The following is a 20,138-nucleotide window of genomic DNA, read 5'->3' as shown; positions in this document are numbered from 1 at the left end:
CTCCTTCACAAAACGCTATAATGAGAGAATGTAAAAAAGAAAAAAGATTGTTATCATATGTTTCATATTCCTACTGTTATCTACCCTACTGTAGAGTTAGGCAATTCTACACACAATTATACGAGGGCAACAGAACAGAATCTTTTTTGTTTTAGATTTTGACTCTAATGTGACAAGTGTCAATCTCAAAAATAGAATATTTTTAAAGGGGAAATACATCCTAAAATAAAATGAGTTCAGTTCAGTTTTGAATGATACAATACCAAAGAGACAAGACTAATCCTGGAGCTGCTCCATTGACAGTGGATAATGGAACAACTACACTATGACAGCATGGCGATTTACTTCTGATTGATTGATGTCAATTAACGGTGATACACAGTCAAGTCTTGATGCTCTTATTTCCAGTTTAGGGAGACAGTTGTCTTAAAAAAAGGTAATTATATTGATTTAACCTCTTATTATATCTATTTTCAAAAAATCTGCCTAAAATACATACCTAAGTAAATGGAATATTGCTCCACTTCTACAAGGTCCATTTGTATGTTCTTGGTATCTAGGGACACCTATGGACCTCAGTGAATGTATTCCCAGTGTCAGAAATATTGTGTCTATTACTAGGCTTGCTTAAATTGTGATGAAACAAAGGAGAATATGAATTATGATTTTTCTTTGCATCTTTGACAGTGAATAACACCATGCTAAAAATGACCAGACATGAAAAACAGCCACTGATCTCGTTCAGCACCTTCTTGAAATCACGTGTACAATCTAAGGAAATGAATAAAGGGAAGATGATTAAACAGAAGGTTTTGTAGATACAGTACTGAATTCTCCCATCCGGACCAATGCAATTTGGAATATTATTAGCAGGCTTATAAATGACCTTATTATAGCCAATTTGCACATTTATGGATTGTGCCAAATCTTATCTTTCAAATGCCCGAGTTCAATTTGGATTTAGTATCACCAGGCGTGCATAAGAACAGATAATGCAATCTACTGTATGTACAGTATAGCTTTCTTATTTTTGCCAGAGTGCCGCCATTTTGAAACTAATTTCAAATCTGATTGTTGCTCAATGCAAAAAATAGGGGAGAAAAACTAACTGCGCTCCAATATATGTCAATAACATTATGTTTTGTGGTATATTATCCAGAGTAATAAGAGATATTAAAAAAATGCATACAGAATCCATTAGCTTTTTTTTACCTAGAGGCCTCTGGGTAGGGTGTTTCTGAAAAATTCCAACGCTCATTGAAAGCTCTCGATGTCCTCTTCAAAATGGCGTAAAAAACGATAGGTTATGTATATAACCTAGTTATATGAGTACTGGCTGAGCATCCCGCTCTTAAGCCTATCGAGATATACCTCATCTCATGTACCTATTGTACTTACACAACGAATAAAACGAATACACCCACACCTGCCGGGTCCCGCCCCTACGGAGGCATAGCCTATAAGATAGTAGGCGTGGTCCCCAATACATCCTTCCTCGCCAAAATCTCGTTCCCAGTCAAAAGATCCCTCAAGGGGACTCAGGGCCGCTTAAGAGCGGGACGCTCAGCCAGTACTCATATAACTAGGTTATATACATAACCTATCGTTATATTATCGTACTTGGCTTATCGCGTCCCGCTCTTAAGCCTATCGAGATATGGGGTAAGAGCGGACGCGAGGCCCGACAAATGTACCCCCTGAGGACCCGAAAGCCCACATCAAGGGGTTTGGGGAGTCCTGTCACCCCATCCTCCCTAACGAAGGGGGGGCGCAGTCAACTCCACCGGAGTGCGAACAAGGCGGAACTAGAACCCCTTGAACACACAGCACAGGCGGAACCACGTGTGACTTAACACACTGTGGCCCATACCCATACACTCCTGCTACCCTACCAAGGACGGGAAGCAGGAAAGGCCACAGACCCCAGAACCGCCTGGGAGACAGAACCCCCGGTCATGTCCATGAGGTAAAACCTTACAAAGGGGCCCGGGGAGGACCATGAAGCTGCAGCACAGATGTCCTCCACCGAAGCCCCACCCAGGAGAGCGGCAGAGGCAGCCACCCCACGAGTGGAGTGCGCCCTGACGCCCCCAGGCAACGTGTAGCAGAGAGCAATGCCAATGGGACAGGCACTGTTTCGACAGTGCCTTACCCGCACGAGAACCACCGTGACAGACAAAAAGCTGGTCGGTAACCCTGAAGTCCTGAGTACGGCTGAGGTAAATTCCCAAATTGCGGACCGGACATGACAGGTGAAGGCCCGCATCTAACTCACTAGTGTGAGGAGGCGGACGAAACGCCTGAACCACAATATCCCGGGAGCGGAAGGAACTCCGGATATTCTTAGGCATGAAAGCAGGATTAGGTCGCAGAGTGGCACCGCAATCGGCCCGAAAAGACAGGCACTCTGGACGTACCGAAAGAGCACAGAGCTCACCCACGTGTTTAGCGGAGGTGACAGCCAGCAGGAACGCGGTCCTGAAGGACAGCTGTCCCAACGGCGCCTGCTCGAGCGGCTCAAACGGGGCCAAGGACAACCGGCCGAGGACCAATTGAAGATCCCAAGTCGGAGCCAAAGAGCGTTGCACCGGCTTAACGCGTCGAGCGCCAAGCAGGAAACGCTTCACAAGAGGGTGGCTGAACAAGACAGTCCCCTCAAACCCCTCATGATAGGAGGATATAGCTGCCGCATATACCCTCACCGTCGAAGCCGACAGTCTATCAAGGAGAGACTGGAGATAACTCAGGACAGCATCCAGGGGGCAGGAGACTGGGTCCCGGCCCCCCGCCTTACACCACTCTTGGAACATACGCCATCTGCCCGCGTAAAGCGCGACAGTGGAGGGAGCATGTGCATTCCGGATCGTATCAACCACAGAAGGGTCCATCCTCTCCAGACTCACCCTCCCACCAGCCACACCAGCAGGCGTTGGCTCAACACCGGGTACTGGAACAGAGACCCGTTGTGCTGTGAGAGGGCCATCGCCGACCAAGGAATAACCCAAGGAGGAGCGACCAGAAGCTGGATCAAGACCGGGAACCACACTGCCATGCCCCGGTCCGGCGCGACCAGGATCACCGTCCTGCGCTCCCTCCGTATCTGCTCCAACAGCTGACCCAACAGATGTACAGGAGGAAAGGCGTACAGAAGACCGGGCGGCCATGGAAAGATCGAGAAGGCATCCACCCCCAAGGGGGGATGATCCGCTCGACTGACCGAGAACCACAAGGGGCACTTGTGAGAGTGTCGGCACGCAAACAGATCTACCGAGGCCTCCCCGAACCGATCCCAGATCTGTCTGACTATGTCGGGGCGGAGTTCCCACTCGTCGTGACGAGGACCGCCCGAGACATCATATCCGCGCCCATATTCTCTGCACCAGGAATGTGGAGCGCCCTCAGACTGCGCAGCCTGTGAGACGCCCATAGCCAAAGTTCGACCGCCGCCCGGTGCAGGTGGATGGAACGAGTCCCACCCTGCCTGTTGATATACGCCGCTGCCGTCACACTGTCTGTCCTGACCAAAACGTGCTCGCCTACCACCAGGTGGCCGAACCGTTTGAGGACCAGAAGGACCGCCTTCAATTCCAACACATTGATGTGCGGGGTAGATGGACCGGCATGAACCGCCGGCCAGCTGCCCCCCACTGCGTGGGTCCGACACGTCCCTCCCCAACCCGTGAGAGAGGCGTCGGTGAAGACCGCGACGTGTGAGCGCCTGCTGCCCATGGGGACCCCAATGGTGAGGATACCCAGCCTCTTCCAATGGGCGAGATCTCCCCATATCGACAAAGGAACCGTCAACCGTTTCCATTTGTCCCTCACCGGATCTATACTCATAGTGAAAAACCACCTCTGTATCCTCCTCATGAAGAGAAGGCCAAGAGAAACCACCATGTGAGCAGATGCCATCATACCGAGCAGACGCATCACTTGCAGCGCCGTGACCGTCCCTCCCAGACGGAAACCCCAGAGCACGCGACTGATATACACACAGCGCTGCTCCGAGAGGGTTACAATCATGGGCCTCGACCTCAGCGTCAAGCCCAAGTAATCCACCTGTTGACTGGGAAGAGGCGTACTCTTCTTCCAGTTCACAGCAAAACCCAGCCTGGTGAGGAATTCCACCACCAGCCTGATATGAGACCTGGCAACCTCCTCCGAACGACTGAGGAGTAGAATGTCGTCGAGATAGAATAGAACTCGTATCCCCCGACGACGTAGAGGCTCCAGTGCAGTCGCCACGCACTTGGTAAATGTGCGGGGAGCCATAGAATAGCCGAACGGCATCCTCTGGTACTCGTACACTATGCCCTGAAACAGGAACCGTAGGAATTTCCTGTGAGGAGGGAACATCGGGATGTGAAAATATGCATCCTTCAGGTCTATGGAGGTGAACCAGTCTCCCCTTCTGACAGCAAGCAGAAGGAGTTTGACGGTCAACATCCTGAACGGTCTCGCTACAATCATACGATTGAACGCGGACAGATCCAGTATATGTCTGACCCCCCCTGTTTTCTTGGGCACCAGAAAATAACGGGAGTAGACGCCTGACATCGCGTCCTCTCTCGGAACCACGACGACGGCCTCCTTCGCCAACAGAGATTGGATCTCGTCGGCCAGGGCTGTCACTGCTTCTGACCCTGACAATAGGGTCGGCACCAAACCTGAGAACGGAGGGTGGGGTTGTGCGAACTGTAACACAAGCCCCTCCCTCAACGTTCTCTCTATCCACTCCTCCAAATGGCATTCTTGTCACCATATGTGAAAATAATCCCACAGCGCACCCGCCGTCAACTGACGCTGGGCCGCAAGAAATAGTAGATAGTTGGCCCGGTCCCTCCCGCTGTGCGACGCACCCAAGGGGGGACCCCGACAGAAAGGGCCAGTTTGATACGGGAGAAGCTGTCATCAAACTGGTTGACACACCTCCCCCCCTTGAACACCCCTCTAGCACACGCTGAGGAGTCGTTCCGCAGCTAGACACGCAAGGCATGAGGACCCCATGGGCTCCTACACGCCGAAGCCCTGCAGTGATATTGCTACCACCCAAATCACGCTTGCCTCTGCTTTGCAGACCACTGCCGCTCTCACGGGAGTGGGAGGCATCAGCGCGATACCCCGCCTGGCGAAGGCGAGGCCGGGGTAACCCTTGCTGTGCATTCAACAGAAGAGGCCTCGAGTCCCCCTGCTGACCACTGTAGCTAGTGGCAGCCGTAACACCAGGCTCACCCATCACACAACGTGTGGTGCAGGAGCCACGCGACAGCACAACATTCTCATGGACAGACCCAGGCTCAGCCATCAACTGGGTGTCAGCCCCTGTTCCCATGAGAAGTGAAGAATGGGGCCGCATGCGCTTCAAAGAAGGTTCACGGCCCTCAGCCAAAGGAGAACGATCAGAGCCCCGCTTCCGTGGGTAACAGAGAGAGGATTGAACGGGGAACGGCTTGTTTTATCCAAACCGAATTCACCCAAAATGGCTGATCCCTCGGCCGCCTCCACAGAATGACCAAAAAGCCTTTCCGTGGAAAAAGGAGTCGTGAGGAGAGAAAACCTATCCTCTTCCCCAAGAGGAGAGTGCTCCAACCAAACATGCCGAACAACAAACGTTGACAGCATCCTAATCCTCCCCGCAGTTATAGCTTGCGACTGAGTCAAGATCTCTATAACACCACAAACATGCAACATGTTTATAATGTCGGCTGGACCCATAGCCCTACTACCCGACGCCAATGTGGATAGGAAACTAGCCAGCTGAGCCATAACACTGGCCGCCGCTACAAACCATCCTGCAGCAGTATACCACTCATCCGTCCATACTGCCACCCTCCGAGCCGATGCGGTCTCAAGCATCGGCCAGGTGGGACATAGTTCATCCCCGCCGGGGCACAGGATCAAAGCTACCTGGCTATGTAGCCACGGTACACCCGGCCTGCACCCAGTTGTTAGCCCGTTTACCCGTAAAAAAGGTAAATAGGACTCAGCGAAACCCCCCACATTAGCAACCGACTGACCTGAGGAGGGAAAAGCGGAATTGTCCCGCCGCGGGGATCATTAGAACAACGACCCATTTCAGCGTCAACATTAGCATTAGCAGTAGTAGCATTAGTAGCAGCGTGCTCCAGGATTGCCAGGAAAACGTCCACTGCAGTGGAACGTTCACCAAGCCACCCCGGCCCTGGCGCCGAAACATACTCCACAGCATTACCAATACCAACATTGATGCCTAATGACACAGGGCTCACCGTTGTACAAGCCGGTCCGATAGCCAAACCATGTACGCTGCCCCTTGATCTGCTGTCGTCAGATGAGGAAACACCAACATAGGCCCGTCGTGTCGCTGAAACATGCCTCGAAGATGCCAGGGGTAAGCAAACCTCCGGTAAGCTTTCAACATTACGTAATTTCTCTAATCTTTTCATAACACTAGTTACATAAGGTGCATTGCATCCGCTATGCTGGGAACGAAAATAGAGGAAGGGTGTATTGTGGACCACGCCTACTATCTTATAGGCTATGCCTCCGTAGGGGCGGGACCCGGCAGGTGTGGGTGTATTAGTTTTATTCGTTGTGTAAGTACAATAGGTACATGAGATGAGGTATATCTCGATAGGCTTAAGAGCGGGACGCGATAAGCCAAGTACGATAATATAACTACAATTACCGACCGTCAATATTAAAAAATTGCCGACTTTCGCGATAAAAACAACAGAAAAACGAAAACTAAAATGTATCTAATAACACTTTAACCTAAGCTAACATATTGATGATAATATACATTATAACTGCTGTTGTGACATGGTTATGATGTTTATACTTGAATACGTTTGACAAAAAAAACTATGATTTTGTCAGACAGTCTGCAGAGGTTGATTTATGACATGATGTCATTTTGGGACCGGTACCGGTCCCGTCGGGCTTAAAGGAGTGGAACGCCAGCCATTTAAAGAATTTGCACAATGTTCTTCCTGTGCCCCAGGACAGTTTAGTATTTGTAAATCACACACACTGCCTTCAAAACAATTGGTCTCCCTACTCCCTACTCCCATCCCATTGACGCTGTCATCATAAGCAAAGCACTCACCATAGTATTAGTACACAACCCCAGCCACCCCATGCTTTACTCTACTCCCATCCGACCACAGATATAGATCTCTGGTCTGTGAAAAAGCAAGTAAGATCGTTGTGTCCTCTGCCATCACTGTCCTCAACAAACTGTAGCAATAACATTTAATCATAATGGACTTGTGTTCTTGTGTCTCAGATTGGTTCCAGACTAATAAGCTATTGTTAAATGTAGAAAAATCTAATTTTATTGTATTTTGTAATAAAGGTAAAAGTTATTCGAAAAAGGAGGCAAAGCTATTAATCAGTGACACACGAAATCAAACAAGTAACTTCAACAAAGTTTTTAGGGATCTTAGTTGATGATAAACTCAATTGGAAAAAACACATTGATCATGTTTGTAATCCTGTAAAAAGTTTTTTAATCCTGTATTATAGTCTGATCTTTCCTTATCTTATTGTAACATAATGTGGGCTAGCACTCATTCATCTCATCTTCAAAAAAATATTTTACTCAAAAAAGATTTGTTAGACTGGCAACCCTCTCAGATCGATTTGAACCATCTGCTCCTCTTTTCAAGAAACTTAACATTCTGACTGTGTCTGAGGTTAATTCTTTACAGATATGTATATTTGTGTACAAATGCATTATGATCATCACAATCTACCAAATGGTTTTAATAGTTTTTTTTCTTTTAATTTGGATGTTCATTCATATGCCACACGTCAGTCCAGGGACCTGCATACTGTATACCTTATTGTGGTACTTCTCAGTGAGGTATAGAGGGTCCAATCTGTTAGGGATTAGAGTTGGCGGAGGACCCAAATGCAGAACAGGATGAGGAGAAAGGCAATAGGCACAATGAGGCGTGGAGCCAGGGGTGAAGTATTCAAAAATAGAGTTTTACTTAGTGCAACAAGACAAGGATAGCACAGCAATGGCTGGCAAAGGGCAAAACATAAAACAATGAACTAAAAAACCACAGCAGAGCTGTACATGAAAACAAAGATGGTGGAAACAAACAAAAACAGCTAACAAAGGGAGTAGACTCACGGGAGACAAGGTACAGCACAAAGAACAGAAACATGAAGCAACAGCCAGGAACACTAGACATCGACAGCAACAGCTGTTATGGGGGCTGTGGTAGCTGAACCCAATAGCAGAAACACAGAGAGAGAGAGAGTGGAGCGGTTTAGGATATTTATTCCAAAGGTACCATGCGTCAATAGTACAGGGAATGTGCAGAATGTGGTACAGGAGCACTCTTCATTCTCCTCGGGAACGTCCGGGCGGGCGGCGTCTCGATAGACAGCGTAGGCCGGCAGCGGGTTATCCTGGGCACAGGGAGAACAAAGGTTAGCAAAGGGTCTGCAGTATTTAGGCGAGAGCAGCAAGGTAGGATACGTCCTCGTACCTAGGTTGGCTAGTTAACACTCCGATGAAGGATGACAGGATCCGTGGGGTGTATATCGGGGCTGCTGATGAGCGGATCCCTCACAGCTGCGCCGATTGACGCCAGTTGACAGCGTGGGAAGGCTGCGGCAGGAAGCGTCCCATATAAGGGCACGGAAGGACGGGGGAAGAGGAAGGCCCGGGCCGTGATTGTGACAGGACCCCCCCCCTCTCCTGGCGACCCTCCAGGCTTGTCAGGGTTGGCCCGATGGAAGTCCTGGATGAGGGCAGGATCCAGGATCAGCTGGCGGGAGACCCAGCTGCGCTCCTCCGGACCATAGCCCTCCCAGTCCACCAGGTACTGGAAGCCGCGACCGCAACGACACACATCCAGCAACTGCCGGACGGTGTAGGCAGGATGGTTGTCTATGATCAGCGGAGTGGGAGGTTCCGGAGCTGGGGGAGACAGAGGACTGGAGACCACCGGCTTCAACTGGGAGACATGGAATGAGGGGTGAATGCGCATATGGGACGGAAGCTTGAGTCTGACGACTGAGGGGTTAATGACAGACATAATTTTGTAAGGGAAACTGATTTTAGAGGAAGGTCTCGAGACGAGAGCCAAACCATCTGACCTGGTTGATAGTCAGGGGCCGGGGTCCGGTGGTGGTCGGCAAAGCGGCGATTCCGGTCAGCGGAGCGGAGCAGCGCGGCCCTGGTGTCCTTCCATATCCTCCTGCAGCGGCGAAGGTGCGCCTGCACAGAGGAGACTAAAATCTCCTCCTCCTGAGTAGGGAACAGTGGAGGCTGGTAGCCCAGAGAAGACTTGAAGGGAGACTGACCTGTGGCAGCGGAGGACAAGGATTTGTGAGCGTACTCGATCAATGGCATGAAAGCACTCCAGCCAGAGGGGTCCCGGGTCATGACGCAGCGGAGGGCAGACCCCAGGACCTGGTTGGCCCGCTCCGACTGGCCATTGGTCTGCGGGTGATACCCGGAGGAGAGGCTGACCGTGGCCCCCAGGGCTCGGCAGAAGGCCTTCCAGACCTGGGAGATGAACTGAGGCCCTCTGTCGGAGACGATGTCCACCGGGATCCCGTGGAGACTGGGGATCAGGTCCCCAGTCTCTGAAGCAGAGGGAAGTTTGGGGAGAGCAACAAAGTGAACGGCCTTCGAGAACCGATCGACAATGGTTAGAATGACAGTGTTACCGTGTGAGGGAGGCAGACCGGTGACGAAGTCCAGGGCAACGTGTCACCAGGGCCGGCCAGGAATAGGCAGTGGACAGAGGAGCCCGGCAGGCGGTCGGTGGGAGGACTTCCCACGACCACAGACGGGGCAGGCAAGGATGAAGGCGCGGGTGTCTTCCCTCATGGAGACCCACCAGAAGTGCCGCTTCAGCAGGGACAGGGTGCGGTCAACCCCAGGATGACAGGCGAACCGGGAGGTATGGATCCACTGGAGCACCTGGGAGCGGACAAGGTCGGGGACAAAAAGCCGGTTAGGTGGGCCATTACCTGGGTCCGGCTGAGTGAGCTGGGCCTCCCTGACGACGGACTGGATCTCCCAGGTGGCGGAAGCCACCAAGCAGGTGGGGGGAAGGATGGTGTCGGGGTGAGAAGACCCTCCCTCAGGGACAAACTGCTGGGACAGGGCATCTGGCTTGACGTTCTTGGAGCGGGGGCGGTAGGTCAGAGTGAAATTTAACTGACCGAAGAAGAGCACCCAACGGGCCTGGCGGGAGTTCAGGCGTTTGGCCATCTGGATGTATGCAAGGTTCTTCCTGACGGGCAGACCCCAAGTGGTAAGAGCAGGCAACTGCACCTCCTCATCCATCACGCTCAACATAGGGGCCCCCCAGGGCTGTGTTCTGAGCCCCCTCCTCTACTCCCTGTACACACATGACTGCGTGGCACAGCGGAACAACAACACAATCATCAAATTTGCTGATGACACAGTAGTGGTGGGCCTGATCTCTGCCAACGGCGAGAGGGCCTACCTGGAAGAGGTAGAGAATCTGTCACAGTGGTGTCAGGAGAACTGCCTCTCCCTGAACGTCAGCAAAACAAAAGAGATGATTGTGGACTTCAGGAGGTCGGGGGTCAAGGACTACAGCCCCCTCAGCATCGACGGGGCACCGGTTGAGAGAGTGAACAGTTTCAAGTACCTCGGAGCTACAGTAGGGCTGGGCGATATGGCCTAAATATGATATCACGATATTTTCTGACCTTTCGGCGATACACGATACACATCACGATGTTTTTCTTTTTTACCCCAAACAATTCATTATGAGGCTTACCAAGACAGTATTTGAGTTTGCAAGCTAACATTAAAGACAAAATAAAATACCCATGCATTTAGCATTTTTATATTATATATTAGATTTAGATTATTAGATTATATATTGCATATATTTAGCAATGAAATATTATATGATTTAGATATGAAATATGATGAATTGAAAATGGGGGACCCTGATGTAAACAAGACTAAAGTCTTTCTCTGGTCTGCATCCCCTTAACAATTGTATGTATTGAGCTGTACTGTACCCATTCTGCAATATGTTAATAAAGTTTTAAATCAATCAATCAATAGCATTTTAGCATTTTTATGAAACTACTGTATATATGTATGTCTCTAAATGTTTTGATGAATTGAAAATGGAGGACCCTTATGTAAAAAAGCCGAAAGTCTTTTTCTGGTCTTCATCCTCCTGTACTGTATTGTACCCATTCTGCAACCTTTTGAAACATAATAATTTTGATTGACAGTCGAGTCTGCCAATTACGTCACACCGCTTGCCCCCGCCCTGCTGTTCTTAGCACCAATCGGCAAGCGCTATTAGTTTGACTTCCTGAATGTCCTGTGTGCTGAACAACAACAAAGCTACTAACGTTAGCTCCCCGCGGCCGTCGAGTAGGAGACCAGTGCTCCACAGGATGACTAAATGAGGCATAATGATTTTACTACAACAAATGTTATAATAAAAGCCTTTCCATACATCTGTCTGATTGAAAACTTTATTAACAGACCGCGGAATGGGCATATCTCAGCACGGGCTGAGATATGAACGAGTAACGTGTGGACAGATTGACGCGACACAATCCTCTTGGGCAAAACATCACGATATCCACGATACGTTGAAAAAGTGTATCGTTAATGAACTGTACCCGATATTTATATAATATCGTCATATTGCCCAGCCCTACTCGGAGCCCACATATCCGAGGACTTGACATGGACCACACACATTGACAGTGTTGTGAAGAAGGCACGACAACGCCTCTACTTCCTCAGGCGCCTAAGGAAGTTCCAAGTCAGTCAGAAGATCCTTAGGAACTTCTACTCATGTACAATAGAGAGCATCCTGACTGGCAACATCACCTCCTGGTTTGGGAATAGCACTGCACAAGACCGTAGCAGACTACAAAGAGTGACACGTTCAGCCGAACGCACAATTGGAGGGGGGCTTCCCACCCTCCAGAACATTTACAACAAGCGGTGCAGGGGGAAGGCTAAGAGAATCATCAAGGACTCCAGCCACCCGAACAACTGCCTCTTTGAACTGCTGCGGTCAGGCAAGCGATACCGGAGTCTTAAGGCGAGCACAGAAAGACTCAGAAGAAGCTTCTATCCCCAGGCCATCAGGCTGCTAAACGAACAATAAACACTATGCAACAACCATCAAATGCACACAGCACACACACCCACACTCACTTAAACAAACAACACACTGCAGCACCCACTCTCCACACTTTAGATCACACAAACACACTTTATATTTATTGATAAAGGATTTGCACTACAACTCGTACACCTACTGTAAATTGTACCTAAATTGCACCTCATCCCATTTCTGCCTTGCACTATATAGTATTGTATATTAGTACACTGCATAGTATATTTTATATTATATGGTAACTCAGTTACGTCTATTCTGCATCGAACACTGTACATATGTCTATACTGAACACTGTGACCTCATTTTTTTACTTCTAATTTACATGCTATACTATGTTATTTTATTTCATACTTATCTTGTCTTGCACAGTCTCTGGAGCGTAACAGTAAGAAGCATTTTGTATAAAAGTATTCTGTACTTCTGTATGACAACTATTAAAGAAACTTGAACTTGAAACTTGAACTTATGGTCAGTTCAAACGAGGAAGGGGTTCTCAGAACCCTCCAGCCAGTGCCTCCACTCCTCCAAGGCCAGCTTGACCGCCAGGAGCTCCTGGTTCCCAATGTCATAGTTGACCTCTGCCGGGGTCAGGCGGCGAGAGAGGAAGGCGCAGGGGTGTAGCCTCTGGTCGAGGGCGGATCGCTGGGAGAGGACCGCTCCCTCCACTTCTACCACAAACTGGCGGGACGTGTCTGGCTGGACGAGGATGGGCGCGGAGGTGAAGCACATATGCAGCTCCGAGAAGGCGGAGTCCACCTTAGTGGACCAGACAAAGGGCACGGAGGGCGACGTGAGTTGAGTGAGAGGCGCGGCGACCCGGCTGTAGTCCCTGATGAAGCGCCGGTAGAAGTTTGCAAAGCCCAGTACGCGTTGGAGCTGCTTCACATTGGTGGGCCTGGACCAGTCCAACACCGCTTTGATCTTCTCAGGGTCCGCCCGGATCTGGCCGCACTCAATTATGTAGCCGAGGAACCCGATGGAGGGGACATGGACCTCACACTTCTCAGCCTTAACAAACAATTTATTCTCCAGCAGGCGCTGGAGGACCCGGCGGACATGACAGTGAGCGCTCCAGCTGGCGACCGAACCACTAGGCCAATTTATGGTGGGATTGTGTAGTTTTAGCCAAGGCATGCCGAGCACAACGGGATTATTGGGGGAACTAATAACGTAAAAGCGAATATCTTCACTGTGATTACCCGAGAGTAATAGGCGAAGCGGCTTGGTGCGATGAGTGATCCGCATGAGCCGCCTCCCATTAAGCCCCTGTGCGTCGCGGGGAACATGCAGCATGTCGGTGGCAATGCGGAAGCGGGTGACCAAACCGGCATGTATGAGATTTTCGTCAGCACCCGAATCAACTAGAGTGGACAGGGGAAGTGACTGTTTGCTCCAACACAGGGTGGCACAGAATTGCATATTAGTTCCGGAGCTGGGGGTGTCTTTCTGGCACGAGCAGGTGCCCAGTGTTACTGCCGAGCCGCTGCGTTTGGGGAGACACGAGACCGGTCGAGTTCCATTGGTTCGGAATTGTAACGTTTGGGACCGGAGTGCGCGCCGCGCATGGAAGAGGCAGAGCGAGGTGGCTTGTGCAACGACATGTGGGTACTGCTCGCCCTTTCGCGGTGGCGTTCGCGAAGACGCGTGTCCAAATCCCTGGCTAATTCAATTAGTTCGTCCAAGGAGTTTGGTTTCTCTTTGGAGGCCAATTCGTCTTTGAGAGTGTCGCTGAGACCCAGACGGAATACCCCTCTTAACCCAACGTCACCCCAACCGGAGCCCGCTGCCAGGATACGAAAGTCAATTGCGTATTCACTAACGCTTCGGTGGCCCTGATGGATGGACAGCAAGGCGGCAGAACTGTCCGAGCCCCCCGGAGGGTGGTCGAACACCTTACGCATCTCGGCGACGTAGGCTGCGAAAGAGTCGCAGTGAGGAGACTGGCTGTCGTGGAGATTTGTTTGTCCATGCCAACGCAGGCCCCTTGAGCATCCCCGACAGGTAAGCGATTTTAGATTTATCACTCTGTCCAAACACTAATGAGCATTGGAAGATAAAGTGGAGACACTTTGAGACGTCCCCGTCGTAGCGCTCAGGCGCTGGGACATGAGGCTCTCGCGGCGGGGGTGAGAATGTTCGGGCTGACTGAGCTGCCATGTACGCGGCAACCTGGGAATACTGTTCGTCTCGCTCGGCAGAGCTGGCAGTGAGTGTGCGGATTGAGGCAGTATTCTCAGAGAGTGTGGCAGAGTGTTGGTTTACCAGAGTGGCGTGCCCGTGGAGGATGGACCGGACCTGGCTCCAGTCTCCAGCGTCCTGTGGTGCTGGGTTCGACATTGGTCGGAGTGTTCTGTTACGGGGGCTGCGGTAGCTGAACCCAATAGCAGAAACACAGGGAGAGAGAGAGTGCAGCGGTTTAGGATATTTATTCCAAAGGTACCATGCGTCAATAGTACAACAGGGAATGTGCAGAATGTGGTACAGGAGCACTCTTCGGTCTCCTCGGGAACGTCCAGGCGGGCGGCGTCTCGATAGACAGCGTAGGCCGGCAGCGGGTTATCCTGGGCACAGGGAGAACAAAGGTTAGCAAAGGGTCGGCAGTATTTAGGCGAGAGCAGCAAGGTGGGATACGTCCTCGTACCTAGGTTGGCTAGGTAACACTCCGACGAAGGACGACAGGATCCGTGGGGTGTATATCGGGGCTGCTGATGAGCAGATCCCTCACAGCTGCGCCGATTGACGCCAGTTCACAGCGTGGGAAGGCTGCGGCAGGAAGCTGCCCATATGTAACGGATGCTCTGTGTGTAGGTCTGGCTAACACACGTGTTGTCTGCGTTGTGTTCTGGGGACTTCAAACGCCACAGGAAAGGAGGAGACGGTTCTACTGTTGGCACATTTATTGCTGCTTCACCTGTACACAATGAATGGCAAAAGTACCACAAAAGAACGCATTACATTCGTTTCCAGTCCCGACAGTCAATCTCTCAGATTGAGCGCCAAGCGCGAAGTGACGTCACTACATGAACGTGGCCTAGCCACGTTTCACACAGTACTTAGCATACTAAACCTGTTAGCATGAGCGTGAATTGCATTGAATATAAATGTATAAAGTGTGCAAAGTGAATACATAAACATAAAAGAAACAATTTAGAATACACATACCTGTACACAATGAATGGCAAAAGTACCACAAAAGAACGCATTACATTGTTTCCAGTCCCGACAGTCAATCTGTTGACAAAGAATCATAATGACTAACTGCATTTGACGGCGAATTTCACAGACCCAACCATTCAATTGTGCATAGAATTGACCCAAACATTTGTAACAACAATACTGAGTCAACATTACTCAATTACTAACATAGAATTCGTTATCTGAATATTTACAACATGTGAGTCAATAACGTACCTCTCAGATTGAGCGCCTCGCGCGAAGTGACTAGAACTGGAAAGGTACTCGCTAGACAATGAACTGGCCTACTGAACCGGAAGCACAGCTCTTGACCGTGAACTTCCTTAAAGTGACGGTTCATATAAAAGTGTCTTTGGTATAAAGAAATAATAAACAATTGTAAACATTAAACATTTGTAAACATAGGATTTGGTGACATTTCAAACCTTCATAATAATAATAAAACAATGTTCATTTGACACTTGTTACATTCACCCCTCCTGAAATTTCACCAACATCCTGTGTCAGCAGAGCAAGAGAGAAATAAAAAGAGAAAAAAATAAAAATAGACAGTCTACCACTAACCTTGACCTGGCACAAGAGAAAAGGACCTAGTCCCCCAGTCGACTCAAAAGTCACCCCCCATAAGAGGTTCAGGGAATAAAAAAGATTGATCAAGTCTCAGAATTCCCTTAGACCAGCACGACGCCTGATACACCACACCATTCTTGGCACTTATTAAAGAAATGATAGACACCCACTAACAAAAAAAATCAAACTGGGTCCCTAGTGCTCCAGGCTCTAGCTCCATCCCTCACACTCGTTCCTGAGCTATCACTCCTGTAATAGAAGGTCTCTAGCATCTGAGTGTATCGAGAAGAAACAGAAATCCCCCACTAACACCCACTGGCTTCAAATTTTTTTACTGGGTCTCTAGGCCCTGGTCTCCAGCTCCATCCCTCACTCGTCTCTGAGCTATCACTCCTGTATAGGAGATCTCTAGCATCTGAGTGTATCAAGAAGAACTAGAAACCCATTACCAACACCCACTGGCTTAAAATTTAAAAAGAAATCCTGCATCACAAATTAACCTGCATCCTCACCGTCACCTAAGTATGTCCCACCCTCTGCCATGCTCCTAACCCTCAAGAGACCTAATACTGTCTGTGCTCCTGCTAGACTGCAGCTTAGCTGTGGACTCACCAATCTTTTCTGCCAGCTGTGTGATGAGTGCACTTAACTCCGGTTGTTCACCTGTTAGCCGCTCACTAACTGGTGATAGACTTGGCCTGGCATGGTCTACATACCTTGTGGAGGTAAGCTGTGAAGTGTCAAATGTGACTGGATCTGGTCCTGGTGCTTCTGTCTCTGAGAGCCGATTGTAAAATCCCCCTCCCACACCCAACTCTATATCCACAACCACATCTGTATTCCCCCTCCCACCTAAGTATGTCCCACCCTCTGCCATGGTCCTACTTCTCACACAGGCTTAGTAAAAAAATTAAATAACCTGTTACACTAAATACTGTAGTAGAAAAAATTTAAATAAAAAATGAATAGGAATGAAATAATTACATAAGAGATTGACCAATCAGACCAATAACCCCCTATATATTATATACAATCAATACATAAATGTCTTCTGCACATTCACTGGCAACATCATTTACATGACTTTTTCTTTCTTTCTCAGTTGCATCGTCCTTGTTCACAAGTTAATTGTCCTTGTTCACAATTTAATTGTCCTTGTCCACAAGTTACAAAACAGTGGACTGTCCACCGAATTCCAGGGTCATTCACTGTCTACTGACATACCTGAATGCAGTCCATGGGAACACCTGTGTGAAGAGTTTATCGCCGGCCACTAGAGGGCAGCGTCTTACCAATGATGAGGGAAATTGATGACGATGACTGTGGACCTGCAGCTTCCCTGGCGAACGATCTGTTGTCGTTCTTTTTTTTCTTTTCTTTATCCGGGTCGGAAGGCACCACTGTAACGGATGCTCTGTGTGTAGGTCTGGCTAACACACGTGTTGTCTGCGTTGTGTTCTGGGGACTTCAAAACGCCACAGGAAAGGAGGAGACGGTTCTACTGTTGGCACATTTATTGCTGCTTCACCTGTACACAATGAATGGCAAAAGTACCACAAAAGAACGCATTACATTCGTTTCCAGTCCCGACAGTCAATCTCTCAGATTGAGCGCCTCGTGCGAAGTGACTAGTGACGTCACTACATGAACGTGGCCTAGCCACGTTTCACACAGTACTTAGCATACTAAACCTGTTAGCATGAGCATGAATTGCATTGAATATAAATGTATAAAGTGTGCAAAGTGAATACATAAACATAAAAGAAACAATTTAGAATACACATACCTGTACACATTGAATGGCAAAAGTACCACAAAAGAACGCATTACATTCGTTTCCAGTCCCGACAGTCAATCTGTCGACAAAGAATCATAATGACTAACTGCATTTGACGGCGAATTTCACCGACCCAACCATTCAATTGTGCATAGAATTGACCCAAACATTTGTAACAACAATACTGAGTCAACATTACTCAATTACTAACATAGAATTCGTTATCTGAATATTTACAACATGTGAGTCAATAACGTACCTCTCAGATTGAGCGCCTCGCGCGAAGTGACTAGAACCGGAAAGGTACTCGCTAGACAATGAACTGGCCTACTGAACCGGAAGCACAGCTCTTGACCGTGAACTCCCTTAAAGTGACGGTTCATATAAAAGTGTCTTTGGTATAAAGAAATAATAAACAATTGTAAACATTAAACATTTGTAAACATAGGATTTGGTGACATTTCAAACCTTCATAATAATAATAAAACAATGTTCATTTGACACTTGTTACACATATAAGGGCACGGAAGGACGGGGGCAGAGGAAGGCCCGGGCCGTGATTGTGACAACAGCAAACAGACCATGAACACAAACAACGAACCGACAATGGAGGACAAGGAAGGCACAACAGATATAGGGGGAACAATTAACACATGAGACACAGCAGGGCAATCAGCAAACGAGACACACATGGGGACGGGAACAGACTGAACACACTGGGGTAAAGGACTAAAGACAACACAAGGCCAAACACACTGGGAAACACACTAAAAAGACAGAATAACACTTAACAAAAACACGGAAGCAGAGAGGGTAACAAATACAGCGGAAAGGTTAACACTATGGGGAGAAAACACATAAATACAGATATCTTGATGATGTGCAAGTGAAGGAGGAGTAGTGGCAATAAATGTCCAGCAGGGGGAGGTAGCAGTCTGTGAAAAGGAGGGGGCTGTTCACGACGACGACAGGTGGACCGTAACACAATCTTTGGAATGCAGCTGATCCTATGCTGAGGAAATCTCCATCTCTGCTTATTTTTAAAGCAAACTACAAAAAAATTCTCATATCCAAAAGTAGTAGATAGATAAATAGGTCATACATGTAGGTATGCATTTGGTTATGTGGGTGGGTAGGCTTGTAGGCAGGTGGGTGGGTGGTTATGTATTATTATGTATGCAGTATACAGTATATGCATGTATGTACTGTGTGTATGTATGTTTGTGTTAACACATATATTTGGAATGTATTACTGGTATTTAAAAAATTATATGTATATTTTAGATTTTACAAAACAGGGGAAGTTCTCGATAAGCCTCTAGTCTAGGCTTCTAAACTTCTCCTTCACAATATGGTTATTATGTATTTTCTTTGTTTTTTTGTTTAACACTTTGTGTTAATAAATAAATACAAAAATACAAATACAAAATACCTGTATTGTGTTCCCTGTGGCTATGTTCTGTGTTGGTTTGATTGCTTGATGTTCCTAATTGTTCTTGTGTGTGTGTACAGGCTGTGGAAACACATTTCCTCTAAGGAGGATAATAAATTATCTAACTATCGATTTGTGAAGACACACCACTCTCTCCTAAAGCTAGAAATCAGTGAGATAACCCTCCAATCGGTAACCAGGATGTAAAGATCTGGGGCTGCACAATGTTTATGTGAGCTCTTTATGTTCAGAGGATCCGTTTCAAGATCATTTTAGATTATCTTATCCTAACAACCCCCACCCCCTCTCTGACTGTGTAACATGCTCTCAGGATATTCTTTCTCTCTCTCAAACACACACCAACTAAACCAGTGATTCTCAAACTGAGGGGTGCAAGCAAATGAGGAGAGAGCACCCACGAAGACACAAGACCTTTTTGCTTACTTTTCAGCACAAAAATCTTAATGCATACTGCTACAGTGACATGCAACTGAATGAAACAGCAAATGATGAGGCGTCTGTAGATATAATGCATTACAGTATATTCTACCTCACCCAGAATCACAATAGGACAGCAATTAAAATATAATGTTTTAGGCTCATTTGCACATCAGGTGGGAAGATACTGTAGGGCAACTATGTCAGGATCCTGTATGTGGACTTCAGCTCGGCCTTCAACACCATCCTTCCACCCATCCTGGAGCACCAGCTATCCCTGCTGCAGGTGCCGGCCTCCACTCGCAGGTGGATTACCGACTTCCTGTCCAACAGGTCTCAGCGGGTGAGGCTTGGGAAGAGCATTTCCAGCTCTAGGTCCACCAGCACCGGTTCCCCGCAGGGCTGCGTTCTATCCCCACTACTGTTCTCCCTGTACACAAACAGCTGTGCCTCTCTACACCCCTCGGTCAAACTCCTGAAATTCGCTGACGACACCACATTTACATTTACATTTACATTTAGTCATTTAGCTGACGCTTTTATCCAAAGCGACTTACAAGTTCTGTACGACAAGCCATCAGGA

The sequence above is a fragment of the Notolepis coatsorum genome (genome assembly GCF_963971535.1).
Source record: "Notolepis coatsorum genome assembly, chromosome: 6".
Classification (NCBI taxonomy): domain Eukaryota; kingdom Metazoa; phylum Chordata; class Actinopteri; order Aulopiformes; family Paralepididae; genus Notolepis; species Notolepis coatsorum.
Note: the sequence above shows the minus strand (reverse complement) of the source record.